This window comes from Canis lupus, chromosome 23, assembly GCF_011100685.1.
Source record: "Canis lupus familiaris isolate Mischka breed German Shepherd chromosome 23, alternate assembly UU_Cfam_GSD_1.0, whole genome shotgun sequence".
NCBI classification, from domain to species: domain Eukaryota; kingdom Metazoa; phylum Chordata; class Mammalia; order Carnivora; family Canidae; genus Canis; species Canis lupus.
The window spans coordinates 13,856,059-13,870,781 of NC_049244.1; the positions used below are offsets into that span (position 1 = coordinate 13,856,059).

General features: G+C 42.8%; 1 long non-coding RNA gene across 12 annotated transcripts in view; it reads right to left on the reverse strand.

Moving 5' to 3' along the window:
- LOC102154000 overlaps positions 1-14,702 on the reverse strand; it is a 62,778-nt gene extending 48,076 nt beyond the window's left edge. For 7 of the 12 annotated variants that reach the window (XR_005376902.1, XR_005376901.1, XR_005376900.1 and 4 more), the window contains exons 1-5: positions 14,524-14,702; positions 7,988-8,074; positions 6,422-6,567; positions 5,378-5,672; positions 3,220-3,316 (exon numbers count right to left, since the gene is read on the reverse strand). This is a non-coding gene — a long non-coding RNA (uncharacterized LOC102154000). Of the gene's footprint in view, positions 1-461; positions 1,033-3,219; positions 3,317-5,377; positions 5,673-6,421; positions 6,568-7,987; positions 8,075-9,855; positions 10,124-11,584; positions 11,643-12,847; positions 13,621-14,523 lie in introns of those variants that run through there. The other 5 variants (XR_005376909.1, XR_005376906.1, XR_005376903.1 and 2 more) reach the window with 5 other exon arrangements.
- Positions 14,703-14,723: the final 21 nt, after the last annotated feature.

Genomic DNA, 14,723 nt, shown 5'->3' on the forward strand with positions numbered 1-14,723 from the left:
ATCTTGGACAGACATTTCCTCACCTCAGTTTCATTGGGGGTTAGTGGGGATAATGACAGAACCTGCCTTGTGTCCGTTTCCTATTGCTGCCGTAACAAATTACCACAACCTTGGGAGTTAAAAACAATACACGTGTATTATCCTGCAGTTCCAGAAGTCAGAGGTCTGAAATGGGCCTTGCTGAGTTAAAATCAAGGTGTTGGCAGGGCTGTGTTTCTTTCTGGAGGCTCTAGGGGAAAATCTATTTTCTTGACTTTTCTAGCTTCTGGGGGACACCTATACTCCTTGGCTGCTGGCCCCTTCCTCCATTTTTTTTAAAGATTTTTATTTATTTATGAGATACACACACACACACACACACACACAGAGAGAGAGAGAGAGGCAGAGGGAGAAGCAGACTCCATGCAGGGTACCTGATGTGGGACTCGATCCCGGGTCTCCAGGATCACAACCCAGGCCAAAGGCAGCGCTAAACCACTGAGCCATCCAGGGTGCCCCCCTTCTTTCATTTTCAAAGCCAGCAAGCCTTTCTCATATTGCCTTACTCCACAGAGAACACTTCTGCCTCCCCTCTGCCTTTTTAAAGTACCCTTATGAGTACACTGGGCCCAGGTGGAAAATCCAGGGTAATCTTATTTTAAGGTCAGCCAATTCACAACCTTAATTCCTTAATTTTCCTTTTGTCATGTAACCATAGCAATTGTCTTTGCTTTTGGGGGTCAGGGTGTGGACATCTTTGTGAGGCCTCCCATGTACCTTATAGGGTTTTATGATGATTAAATAAATTAGTATATGTAAATCATTTGGAACAGAGTCTGGCACATTCTGAGCACTATGTAAAGCTTGGCTATTGATATTTTCCATGAAAGTCAAGTCAACAAGATTAGAATTATTGTTGTAAGGATAGATTTTGGAGTGTACAATACAGACAAAGGACCCAATGGGTTTCTTACACTTTCTCCTCTGAGTTGAACATATACATCCAGCCATAAATAGGACCTCTAAACATCTTCCAGCAGGAGTGGGTCTTCTCTACAGGGCAGATGAGAAGATAGAGAGAGACCCAGAAAAACTCACGCAGTTGTAATGATACTTTCCTTATGGGTCTAACCAGATCCATTACCTCTCCTCTTATAGGGAGAGCCAAGAGCCAAAATCTTCTGGGAGAGGAGAAGATCTTATACATAATATATGGGTCACCAGGAATTCAAGGAGCAGAAGAAAATAGTTTTCTCCATGAATCCATGGTTTCTGGGGCCAGGTGGGAAAGAATCACTCTCTGCCTCCCCAATCTCTAAACCCAGTTGGTTAGGACTGAACCTGCTCTTGCTCCTTTCAGAGGAGATCAAAGCTTGAATGTGAATCATTTCACTTAAGGTTGGCTTCTCCTGAGGTCGACCTGCTGGTTTACAAAAGTACCCAAACATTGCCACTGCTGAACACCAGCTGTAGCATGGCTGAGGTTCAAATTGAGATGCTTCTAACAAAATATATATATATATATATATATATCATCAAAGTCTAGACTGCTGTAGACATAGACCCCTCAGCTCCACCCCCTTCCTTGCACAAAGAGGTCATGTAAAGACACAGTGAGAAGCTGGCTACCTATGAGCCAGGAAGGGAGTCCTCATCAGAGGCCAACCATGCTAGTACCTTGATCTTGGACTTCCAGCCTCCGACAGTGAGAAATAAAATCCTGTTGTTTAAGCCACCTAGTCTCTGGAATTATGTTATGGTAGCCTAAGCAGACTAAGACAATAGCTAAGGTTATTTTTCCTTGATCTTTTCCTGTAACTTCTATAACAGCTTTGCTTTTTAGTTCCAATGGTGAGATGTGTATGTATGTGTGTGTGTGTGTGTGTGTGTGTGTGTATGTATATATTTGTTTTGTTTTGTTTTGTTTTTTGAGCAGAAGCTTTAAAAGCTAATGAACAGTCCCACACCTTCTCTTTACCCTGATGGGGTAATGGCGGAAGCACATGTTGAGAGGGAGCTTGTGTCTACCTGGGGTCCTGAGTAGCCAGGTGAGTAGAGCACCCTCCTGGTCAGATGAGACAGAGAGATATTGGTTGTGTTTTGTCACTGAGTGTTGGGATACTTATTCCTGCAGCACTACACAGCCTGCACTGACTGATACACTGTCTTAAAGATGTCCCTGCAGAGCACAGATAACAAAGGAGTTAGTTATGACTTTCCAGTTCAAAGCCTAAAGTCCAGGAGTACAAACAACACGTTTGAGAGATCAACTGGAGAGGCAAGCTATCCTTGGCAAGACTAAAATAAGGATGTTCCTGGACTTGGAGGGAAAAAATATGGAAAACTGTGGGAAAGGCAAAGAGCTTAGACACAAGTGTATCCCTGAGTCTTCTTTCCCTGCTTGTGTCTCTGAAAGGTGGGTAGTTTCTCCATATAATCCATAGAGGCTTGGAGATACAAGAACTGAAAGGATTTGTGTCACCCTCTAGAAAAACTGCATACAGCTCAATGAGGAGCAGATAAGGTCTTTGAAACGTGTCTATAGCTGAGTCACTTCATAGAGTTCTCACCCATCTAGCAACACAAGGTCAAGGGAAGAAACCTACACACCCAATCCAGGCATAGACACAGTGGAAGACATGGAGGAGAGGTGTCACTGGCCTGAGAAGGCCTCCTGTTTGGAAATGGGGAGAGGGTGTGGTGGGGCTGTGTCTGTGGCTCTGAGACCCACTGAGCATACAAGGCCTCTCCTGATCTGTTTCCGCCTATCTCCTCTGCCACATTCCTCATCACCTACCTTCATTTCATCCCGACTTCAGCCCTGCTGAATTACCTATGCTTCCCTAAATCTACCCAGCCATTCTATGCCTTTGTGCCTTAGCAATTGCTCTCTCTTCTGCCTGGCATTCCCTTCCCATCCTGTTGTTTGACTGAACAATATTGATTCATCCCTTGAGATTCACTTGATTTGTCACTTCCTCTGGGAAGCATTTCCTAATTCATCAATGTCATTATTCATTTTTCCTTTATGTTGCTAATATACCTAACATTTACCTCTACTTACCAAAACTCAACAAATATTTCTGAAATACTATGTGCCAGGTGTTGTAATCACCACACTGAACATTGGTGAACAGAGAGAGTAGGGTTCCATCTCAAGGGATCCCCATTCCAGGTACTATTTCTGCATGATAAATCACCATGAAACTCAATGCTGTAGAGGTAGAGCAACCATCTTACCTCATGTGGCTTCAGTGAGTCAGGAATTCTGGAAGGCTCCAGCTGGGTACATCTAGCTTAGGGTCCTCACTGAGTTACAGCGAAATGGTGGCTGCAGCTGTAGAGAGAGGAAGAGTGTTGGACCATGTCAGCTTGCAAGCATCTCCCTCCTTTAATGTGATCTCAGAGCCTCTCCATCTGGTATCTCTGCACAGGCTAGTTTGGGCTTCTTCACAGCATGACATCCTCAGGGCAGTCAGACTGCTTATGTGACAACTGAAGTCTTCAAAAGTGATTACTCCAGAAGGCAAGGCAGAGGTTACATTGCCTATTGGGATTTAGCTTTGGAAGTCACGTTGTCACTTTTGTTGCATTCTCTTAGCTAGAAGTGAGTCACCAGCCTGCTCAGATTTAGGGGCAGGGGAATTAGGCTCTACCTCTTGATGGAGGAATAAAAGGTTCTAGAAGAGCATATGACAAAGGAGATGTTGTCATAACCATTTTTAGAAAATAGAATCTGCCATGGTTTCATCTAGTACTTGCCAAACCTTAATGCATGCCCCGCCCCCTCACTAGACCATAAGAGTATGAATTAGATCTTCTTCTTTATCTATTCTTAAAACTTAGCACAGCATCTAGAAGAGAGAAGTCACTTAGTACATATGGAATTAATCAATAAATTCTCCATTAGTTCAGAGAATCCTTATTTCCATAAATAGAAAGTATATCTATTATGTTAATTAAGATAATGAACACTTCTGCAAGGATAATTTAATTTCTGGAAATAACAAATTTTCTCATTTTCCAGTAGGGTTTGCTTTTTTTCCCCTTAGCTATCAAAGTCAAATTTTTAAGATTTGTATAATAAACTTGCCATGGACACATAATTTATTTATTTTTTACATAGTCCTTCTAAGTCCTTGGGTTCTTCATCCTGAAAAAGCTCCGCCTCTAGAACTCTGGCTGCCAGATGAACACTGTCAGCATCCTTCGAAAGGTTTACATTTTATTTATTTATTTATTTATTTATTTATTTATTTATTTATTTATATTTTTATTTTTTGAAGGGTTTACATTTTAATAGAATCTAGGTTTCTCCAGGGTGGTGCAGATCTAGATGCTCTGCTACTTTGAAACCCCAGACTTACCTTCCCCCAGAATCACATAGCTCCCTATGTTGGGGAGACTCTCATTCTCTCCAAATGGCACCCAAGCAAACACCACACTCAGGATGTGCTGCAGTTACTTCATTAGAGAACAAATTCAACATGTCCCTAAACACAGTTTTGCAGTCATGATTACAGTGCATTTGGCATGTCTGTTCTACTTGGCTCCTTCCACGCACAAGAATGATGCTGGGTGAAGGCTTCTCCCATCTCATTATTTATAAGAAAATTTCAGACAGGATGAAGCTGGACCAGTACTCGATGCTTGTGAGGTGATACAGAAAATAGGAACTGGGGTGCCTGGGTGGCTTGGTCAGTTGGGCATCTGCCTTTGGCTCAGGGTCTTGGGATGGAGTCCCGCATTGGGCTCCCTGCTCAGTGAGGAGTCTGCTTCTCTCTGTCTCCCTCTGCCCTTCCCCACTGCTCATTCTCTCTCTTCTTTCTCTCTCTCTCAAAAAAAATAAAATCTTAAAAAAAAGAAGGGAATAGGAATCATTTGCAAAACTTCCTTGGGTAGTTTTTTGTTTCCTTGTGCTGTTCATGTCTTATTTATGATCCTCAGTTGACTTATATTTATTATCGTATATTTTATGTATATTATTATGACCACGTACAGTTAAATTTGTTATAAATATGGATAGCTTCTATTATTAAGATCTTATGCCAAACACTTTACCTACCTCGGCTGATGCTGAAAGATGCTATGTTAATATTCTCTTCCCCATTTTGGGAGTTCAGAGAGGTTAAATTTCACACAAGGGGACAGAAGCAGCAGAGCTGGGTTCCAGTGCTCTTGTGCCCCAATTCCAACATGTTTAAGAGCCTGGAGTTTTTCTCAGACTCTGAAGGTAATTGTAAGTAGCTGAGGAAGGGCTGGCACTGCTTGTAGGTACAGCTTCTGATCCCACAGGCTCTACTCTGGCCACCAGCTCCCCCTCATTGCTTCGCTATCTCTATGACAGTCTTGTTGCCTAGAAGAGGGGGGGTAAGGTGGCTCCCCATTGCGATCCTACCTGTTACTGCCATAGATGGTGGTAGCGGAAGGTGGCAGAGCTGGTATGTGGTCACTTGGCAAGTTGTCTCAAGAATCAGGAGGAGGATAGATGCAGCATCATCTGCTGTAAGGAGTGTGAAGTTTTCAGAGAGAAAACCGTGGTGTGAGTCTTCCTTTGTCCATCTGCTAGTTGCATGATCCTGAGCAAATCCGAACCTCGGTCTTCTCATTTGAAACAAGAGTTAATGATACCTGTCTTGCTTTCCTCTCTGTTTACCGTGGAAATCAAATGGCTTAATCTTGGAGAGATTGCTCTGTGAATTGTAAAATTTAAAATATGTTTATTTATTTATTTCATTTATTTATTCATTCATTCATGAGAGTCACACACACACACAGGGGCAGAGACATAGGCAGAGGGAGAAGCAGGCTCCCTGCAGAGAGCCTGATGCCAGACTCGATCCCTGGACCCCGGGATCACGCCCTGAGCCAAAGGCAGATGGTCAGCCACTGAGCCATGCAGGCGTCCCTCTGTGAATTGTAAAATTTGACAGAATGTTGATCATTTTTATCAGGGAGGATCAGCAAGGTGGTGTCCCTCAGGGAGAAAGCAGCCATGCAGGAGGGGACTGCAGGATGGGGGCTGGGGCGGCAATGGGATCCTGAACATTGCAGCTGCTGGGAAAGATTTGTGAGATGTGCTGCTTGTTGCAGCATTAAAAGGACAAGAGGTAGGGAGAGAGTGGAGTGGACTGAAAAAGCAAAGATATTAAGACAGTAAAAGCTCACCAATTGTATAGGAGAATGAGAAAAAAAATCTTCGTCGAAATACATGTAGTACTTTCATTTATTCCTTCAATACAGTGTTTTTAGATGCCTTGTCTATGCATAGCACATATGTTACTAGAAGGGAATGTTTAGATAACTGCTTACATAAAATTAATTTGAGTAACTATTTATATAAATAAGATGTGTAAATGAATATTGGGAAAATTAAGATAAATATGCAATTTTATTTTAAGTTTACCAGCTTCACAAATTCTCAATACATTCTGTTTCTTACACTGGTGTGCCAGGCAGAGAGAGCTCAGAGGAGGAGGCGTGATGCGGTGCCATACGTGTTGTTTGTGGTGTCTGGTAGCTCAGTCACTCCCTGGCTCTTGACCTTGCACAGGGGACTTCTCCTCCCCCCAACTTCAATTTTCTCATCTGAAAAATGTGGGCGATGATACTGTCAGAGACCAAATGGGATTACAGTACCATGTTTGGTAAGTGATGGGCGGTTAACAAATGTTAATGATCTTTATTGTGAAGGCTGATGGCTTGTCATGGTATTAGGTAACCCTTCAGCCCCCATCTGATTCTTCTCTACTTCGAGTTCCCAACACCCTTGTCATCATTGTCCCCACCCCACCTCCCCCGCCCCCGGGGCGGTAACCATGAGGCTGGCTTCTCTTTTGAGCAGCAGCCATAGATGACATCATGCCCTCTCTCTTGTAACCATGCTTAGAAGTTAGGTACAAATTCAGGGCTGGTTTCTGCCCCTGGGGGAGTTTCATTCTGCAATCATAGATGGGTCTGTGCGCCTGCAATATTTAATCAGATCTGTTCTCTCAGAGAGACAGCTTCTTCTGCAGCCAAAGGCCAAAGCTCAGGAATCCTCTGTATTTCTGAGCCAGGGCTTCTCTGGGATATAAACCAGAGGCTCTTTCTTCTGTCTGCCTGCCTGTCATGCCTTTGTTGCCTCAAGAGCTCTTCACCTGGCATCTCACTGATTTTTATGAACACAGTAGTGATCTAGCTGCATCATCTGTCACCCACTGATCCCAGGATTTAAGCCATGAGCGTGGCTGGCGGTACAAATACCTGCTTTTCCCCCTGTATTAGTCATGGTAGGCTACCTGCTGTGGCACACAATCCCCAAATTTTGGTGGCTTGGCACAACTGTTTATTTCTTGCTAATGTAAAGTACAATTGTGTGGTCCTGGTCAGCAAGCAGCCTTCGAAGCAGGATATTAGGATCCAGTCTATGGTTTTGTGCACATGGGGCATTGGCTGGCATCCTCAGGGCCGCCCCACCTCCCCCATATCCCTTTGGCCATTCCCATTTCTGTGTATACCAGTCCAACTTCCAGTTGCCGGAACCTCTGCCTGAATCTCTTTCCTGAGGGTTTCTCTGGCTACTTGAGTCTGCTCTGCTCACATGTGTACAGGTGTCAGAGGTGCCCCCCAAACTAATTCCAAGTCCTCAAACAATGACTTGCGAGGATTGGTGTAAAAATACCCCAACTCCCTTAATCCTTAGGTGGGATAACTCTCCGGAGATCTGGGGAAGGGACCTGTGCTGTTTACTCTAGGGTCGGGCAACCATGGCCACAGTGGTAACTTGCTAGATAGTGTACTTTCTATTGGCTTTCTTTTTTCCCTGCTTCCTCTCTCCACAACTCTCCTGATGTTTCCTGAGATCACCTTCCAAAGTAACTACTTTCTTGAGGGATTAAATGAACTTTACTGGCTCATGTAACTAAAAGGCACATGATTAGAACATGTGCCAATCAGACATGACTGGATCCAGGGTTTAAACAATGTCTGTTGAATTCAATTTCTCCCATTTTGTCTCTCTCTCTACCTTGTGATATCCTGACTTCACTCATAGTATCCAAGTTGTAGGAAGATGGCTGCAGTGCCTCAAGTCTAATATTTTCTCCCTCTCAAGCTGAAAAGGGAAGAGAAGAAAACATATTTTTGAGTTAAAAAACAAACAAACAAAAACCACACAATGGATTCTTTCCTGTTGGTTCGGATCACATGATGTGTCCGTCTATGAACTAGTCACAGTGGATATGGTTGCAATGTGTGATTGGCTTAACCTGGTTATGTGCTGGACTCCTTAGGATAGTAGCAACCCCCTATCTAGCCCTGTGGCCTGAAATGGGGGAGCTGAGTATCTTCCAACAAAAATAGGCTGTTGCGGGCAGGCAGGATAGATGCTGGAGAAGCAGAGAGCAGATGGCTCTGAAAATCCCTTTTTCCTCTCACAGTCTCTGGTTTCTAACTATGGTGTGGGCTTTTGCTAAAATATTTCTACAAGGCTTACTTGGGGGTTTATGTGCACAGGGCATTGGCTTTGGAATCAGTAGTCCTGGGTTCTAGTCCTTCCTCACCAGCTGTAAGTTAATGAGTTTCTTTTCCTCTGAGAGCCTCAGCAGCAGCATCGATAAGCTGAGACATTTGGTCACAATCTCTTCTAAGACCTTTCTCACTTGAAAAACATTGGGATTCTCTGATGTCCTGATTGATTGTTCAACCAGATGCCCATCTAGAAGGGAGAGGCAGACAGATTTTCCCCACTGGAACCAAAGCTTTAGAAATGTAAGATGTTAATGTAAATTCCTTCCTGTCTACTGTATACTTTCTCACATTTAACAGAATACCAAAGTGCCATACTTTAGCTAAGGTTTCCACTGCCGTGTTGGTTAATCCTCCAGTGAAATTATGCTGTTGCATTTGGGACCACATCCTGTATTTCCATAACAACGGGCTGGATAAGACTTAACAACAGAAAAGTGGTGGTTGTTAATATGAAATCTACTGGAAACCCATTCTCCTTAACACTTTGCCCTTCCTTTAAAAAAATTGTTTTATTGAGAACAATTTAATCCATCTGATCATGATTTAGTTTCTATTGACTCATCATTTTTCCTCAGCAGAAGTGATTTAACTTCTAAAAAGTATTTAAGAAGTAACTTCGACAATCTTTTTTGCCAGCAAATAGAAAATCACATATTTTTTTTACCCTAGAACAAATGGTTTTTAAACTTAAGTTTCTAGCCCAAAGCTATGAACACTTGAGCTGTGGTCTTGGGTTTAAACAGAGCAAGATATCTTCTTAACGTGGCTCAGAAGGGAGGCAAAGGTAATTTCCACTTGGAACACTATGATACTGTTGTTAAGAGTTGTTTATGTGGTGTCTGTTCTGATCCGTGGGTTCCCCCGCAATGTTTAGATCATCATTGCTAGGGAGCTTTGCTCTCTTCACATTTGGAAGACCTTGTGGTGTTTCCCTCTCTTCCATATCGGAATGCAGGGTGGCCCTTGTTGGCAGAGATTTCTCCTGCCACTCCCACTGGGTATGTAAAAGCAAGAACTCCATGTGTCCTTCCTCACTCAGCTCTGCTTAGGAAATGAGCCTGTGAAGGTCAGTGGGAAACCTGGTGGGGAAGATTCTAGAAAGAGAACTAAGCTGGAGCTCAGAGCTCTGGGATTTGGGCTTGCTCTGACATTACCTGGAAGACAGATCCTGCGTAAGTCACTGACCCCATTGCTGCCTTACTGTCCCTCAGCTGGTTCCTAGTGTGATATACACACATTTCAGTATGTCACCTTGAATTTGCAAGACATTTCTTTTTCCTCCAAGTGAACTTTTTTGGACAAAATGTATCTGATAAAAATGACTGCAACAATGTTTTGGGTTCCATTTGCAGTATCAGGACTTACTCTTTTTTCATCAAGAGCTAGAGTCTCTGTCTCCTTGTGGCAGTAGGCAAGCTTTTGTGACTGGTTATTATTAGGGTATGGCAGGTGAGATGCTGTGTGACTTCTGAGCCCCAGTCTTAAAAGCAGAACAGCCTCTGCCTCTCTCTATCATTTCAGCTTCCATGAAGCTTTGGTGCTTCAGAGACCATGTGGAGATAGAGATGCCACCGGAGCTTCAACTGTTCCAGCTGATAGTCATTGGAGTCCTCCAGGCTGAGTACCAGTCACATGACTGAGCCAGCCTTCCACAGACTCTAGCTCTAGCCACCATCTGTCTGCAACTACGTGAGAGACACAAATGCAAACCACCTTGCTGAGCCCTGCTAACTCTCAGGGAGGTGTGGGGTAAAAGGGAAATAATTGGTGTTACTTCAAGCTACTAGTTTGGGGTGGCTTTTTATGCAGAATACGTAGCTGAGCAACTGCCAGCTTCTTATTCCACCGGGTGAGAGAAATGAGGCTCAGCCATGTGAGCCAAGCTATTCTTTTCTGTGGAATTGTCTAAGCTGGGAGGCATTATGTTGTTGTGTTGTCAGGGAGAATGTCTGATCATGCTTTCCTTGGTGTCACCATCAACCTATGCTGTCTTCCCTGGGGTTCCTTCTTCCTGTCTAATCTGTAGTTATCAGTTCACAGGGGTCACTTTGGTCTCTCCCTCTTCCTGAACCTAAGGGCCTTTCTAGTCTATTGACTTTTTTTTTTTAAGATTTTATTTATTTACCCATGGGAAACACACACACAGAGAGAGAGGCAGAGACACAGGCAGAGGGAGAAGCAGGCTCCATGCAGGAAGCCTGATGTGGGACTCAATCCTGGGTCTCCAGGATCATACCCTGGTCCAAAGGCAGCACTAAACCACTGGGCCACCGGAGCTGCCCCTAGTCTATTAACTTTTGAAACTGTGTCCCTGATACACTCCCTCTACTGCTCCACCTAGGGCTTCTGGAAACTCTACAGCACCATGCCTCTTGAGTGCAAAAGGTCATTTTTGCTGCTCCTGCCTCACAGTGTGCCACAAGAAAGTCTGTGAGGCTCTCCCAGATGGGCTTCCATGCTAGGATTTTTCAGATTTTTAGGTTGCTGATTCTTTCACTACTATAGGACATAGTAAGTACTCAGTATTATTGAACTAAAATTCCCAGTCCAAATCTCCAGTACTTCCTTGGCCTTTTGACTCTCATTTGTTGATTTGGGAACTCTGAACCTACCAGATTGGGACTTGTGCTAATTCCCTATGGATAAAATACACACAGACCAACTGATATTAAGCACATGTGACACACAGATACTACCATTTGAAAACACCACCCAATTAGAAGTGACTCTGAGCTCACCTGGAATGAGCTCAGAATGAGCTCAGAGAGGACTCTGTATTAGAGTCCTCTCTTCCACAACTGCTGGAAGGACAGAGAAAATGAGACAGGAAGCATATGTTACAGGAATCCCTTGACCTGGAGCAGGAGGCTTGATTGACTCCAGTGGATACTTGTGCATCATGGAGTCAGTATTTCCTACAAATTTACCAAGGGTTCTCTCTAGGTATTAAAAGAAAAGCTTTATTCTTTTCCAGTTGAGTCAGGAGACATAATCCAGACTGATTGTCTGAAGACAGCTGACCTCTCAAGGCCTCTTAGGAGACATACACCAAGATGGGCTTTGTGCAAATAACACCATGGGAAGAAAATAGTACCTTTCTGTCTATTGCTGGTTGGCATCTGCTTTTCTCTCCTGGAAAGGCTTGTTTCTGCCTATTTAAATCACAAAGCAGTTAGTCATGAATAGTATCTAAATTTGTGTTCAATGCTGACCACATTAGTCGTGTTGAATAAATGAAAAATAAGATTTCATTTTGGAGCATTGGTCTATGTCCTAGAATTCAAGCAGTTGCTGGCTTTGCTGTATTCACTGTCCCACTGCCATTCATAACAAAAGTGAAATAATTAATATAATAATCCCTTTCAAAATTATACCTATTGGCCTAAATAGCTTTGCCATATATATAAATGCTTTGGGTAAATGCAGTTATTTAATAGTTTAAATCTAGCCTCATTTTGATAATAGAGCATTGTTCAACTATGAAATGACTAAGTACCCTTTTCATATGACCTGTGAGAAACACAATAGGTTGAATGTTGTGCTTACATAGTGTCTGTTTCCTGAGCAGTCAGTTCAGAGCAAGCTCCATGCATTTCATTAATCTCAGCATCCTCAAGATAACACAAAAATCCTCCTACTTTCTGGGCTTTTCTCCTGTGACCTCTTCTCCTCATTCCTGAAAGGCCTTCAGCTCTTCCTTCTCACAACTAACTTTCCTACTTTTCCCCTACTTGCTTTCCTCCTTCCTTCCTTTGTCTTTTTCTTTTTGGAATAACTGCCTCCTTTAATAGAGTCTGATTTACTGGACAGGTCACATGCCAACGCATCAGCTGAGGACCACCGGGGAGCTAAGCATCGGTTTCTGGTTGCGTAGCTTTCATAACTACACTATCCATTGGAACGTATAAATCACATTCAGGTCAGGTAGGGAAGAAGTTTCCATCAGTGTCATTTGTTAAAAAAAAAAGATCAGGGTAAGAATCTAAATATATAGTAGTATATACTAGTACATATGCTTTTAGCAAAAGAAAATCATTACAATAGAGAACAAGATTTAAAGCACCAGGTACACACTGACACAGTATTTCCAAAAAACTCACTGGGATTTATTCCTTCTCAACCTGTCTTTGTTTTTGTTTGCTTGCTTTTTGTCTAATGAACTTTTTATTTTAGAAAGGTTTTAGATTTATAGAAACATTGTAAAGGTAACAGAGAGTTCTCATACCCTCCACACTCATTTTCCCCTATTATTAATCCCTTCTATTCATACAATGCACTTATCACAATTAATGAATCAATACCGATACATTATTACTAACTGAAGCCTATACTTTACTCATACTTGCTTGGTTTTTACCTGATTCCTTTTTTTTCTGTTCCAAAATTCCATCCAGGATAATATGCTACATTTATTTGTCATTTCTTCTTGGGTTCCTTCTGGTTTAGATGGTTTCTCAAACTTTGTTTTTAAGGGCTTTACTGTTTTGAGGATTAGTACTCAAGATACTTTTTAAAACATCTCTTAATTGCCATTTGTCATGATGTTTTTCTCATGATTGGACTGACCTCATCACATCACAGCAAGCATAAAAACTGCCTTTGGTGGTATTTTCTAGTTTGCAATAATCTTTCTTCCATGCTTTTTGCAAGGCTGGCCCTCTGTTCCTGTGCCATGATGGCATCTGAAGGATTGTCCACAGTCGAAAGACCTGTTCGGCATGAGGGTTTGCCATCTGGGCTCTATTCCTCGTGTTTCTGCTAGTCTCCTGGTGACTTTTGAGCGTCAAATCCCCTTCCCTCCATTATTTCGCTTTATCAGAGGCTGACTTTCAATCCCTCTGTGAGCTGTAGTTGCTATTCACTGCTCGCAATGGTGTTTGGCCTTCACAGAAGCTTCTCGCCAAAGTTTCCTATTTCTGAGGCCAAACTGATTCCTCCACACTCTGCTCTGCTCCTCCCTTCCCCACGGGCCCACACGTCCATATGTATGTATACTCCTCCAGCACACCTTCAACACGTGCATACACAACTTCGTATTTTTCCACAGTAGGGAAACTATTGTCCCACATCAGGACCAACTTAGTGACGTACTGGCTTTGATTTTAAAACAGTTTAGGACAGAATAGCTGATGTCTTTCCTTTTTTTTTTTTTTTTTTTACATATATATATATATTTTTAAATTGGAGTTCAATTTGCCAACATATAGCATAACACCCAGTGCTCATTCCATCAAGTGCCCTCCTCGGTGCCTGTCACCCAGCCACCCCCACCCTCACCCACCTCCCTTTCCACCACCCCTTGTTCGTTTCCCAGAGTTAGGAGTCTCCCATGTTCTGTCTCCCTTTCTGATATTTCCCACTCATTTTCTCTCCTTTCCCCTTTATTCCCTTTCACTATGTTTTATATTCCCCAAATGAATGAGACCATATAATGTTTGTTCTTCTCTGATTGACTTATTTCACTCAGCATAATACCCTCCAGTTCCATCCACGTGGAAGCAAATGGTGGGTATTTGTCGTTTCTAATGGCTGAGTAATATTCCATTGTATACATAGACCACAGGCTGATGTCTTTCCATTTTAAAGAATAGCAAACACATTTATTGCCTTTCTAAATTTCTTCAAGGGACACTGCTCCCAAACATTAAAACAAAATAAAACCCAGTTGAATTATGGTTTCCTATTACACACTTTTAAAAGGAACAAAAGAAAAATATATTAAGCTATGTAATGGGAATGCAAAATACGGGGGCACCTGGGTGGCTCAGTCAGTTAAGCATCTGCCTTTAGCTCAGATCATGATCCTGGGGTCCTGGTTCAAGTCCTGCATCAGGCTTCCTGCTCAGTGGGGAGTCTGCGTTTCCCTTGGCCCCTCACTCTGTCGTGCTCTCTCTCTCTGTCTCTCAAATAAATAAATAAAATCCTTAAACAAAATATTGGTTTACTAATCTGTGAATCTTTTTTCTCCCTTCCTCTACCATCAAAGTAAGCATCTATGCTGAGACTTCCTCAGTTGTACAGAATCCAGCATACTTCTTAAGATGTCTTCACAAGTAGGAGACAAGTAGGAGAATCCTGATTCAATAGGCTTGAACAAGATTTGTTATGTCCCATTTCTGGAGTTTGGTGGGTAGGCTGGGCTCCAGCAGAGAACCCTCAAGGCTGCAGCACCATCCGTTGAGGCTCCTCCCTGCTGTTTCAGACTGACTCTCACCCTGTTACAAGGTGGTTGT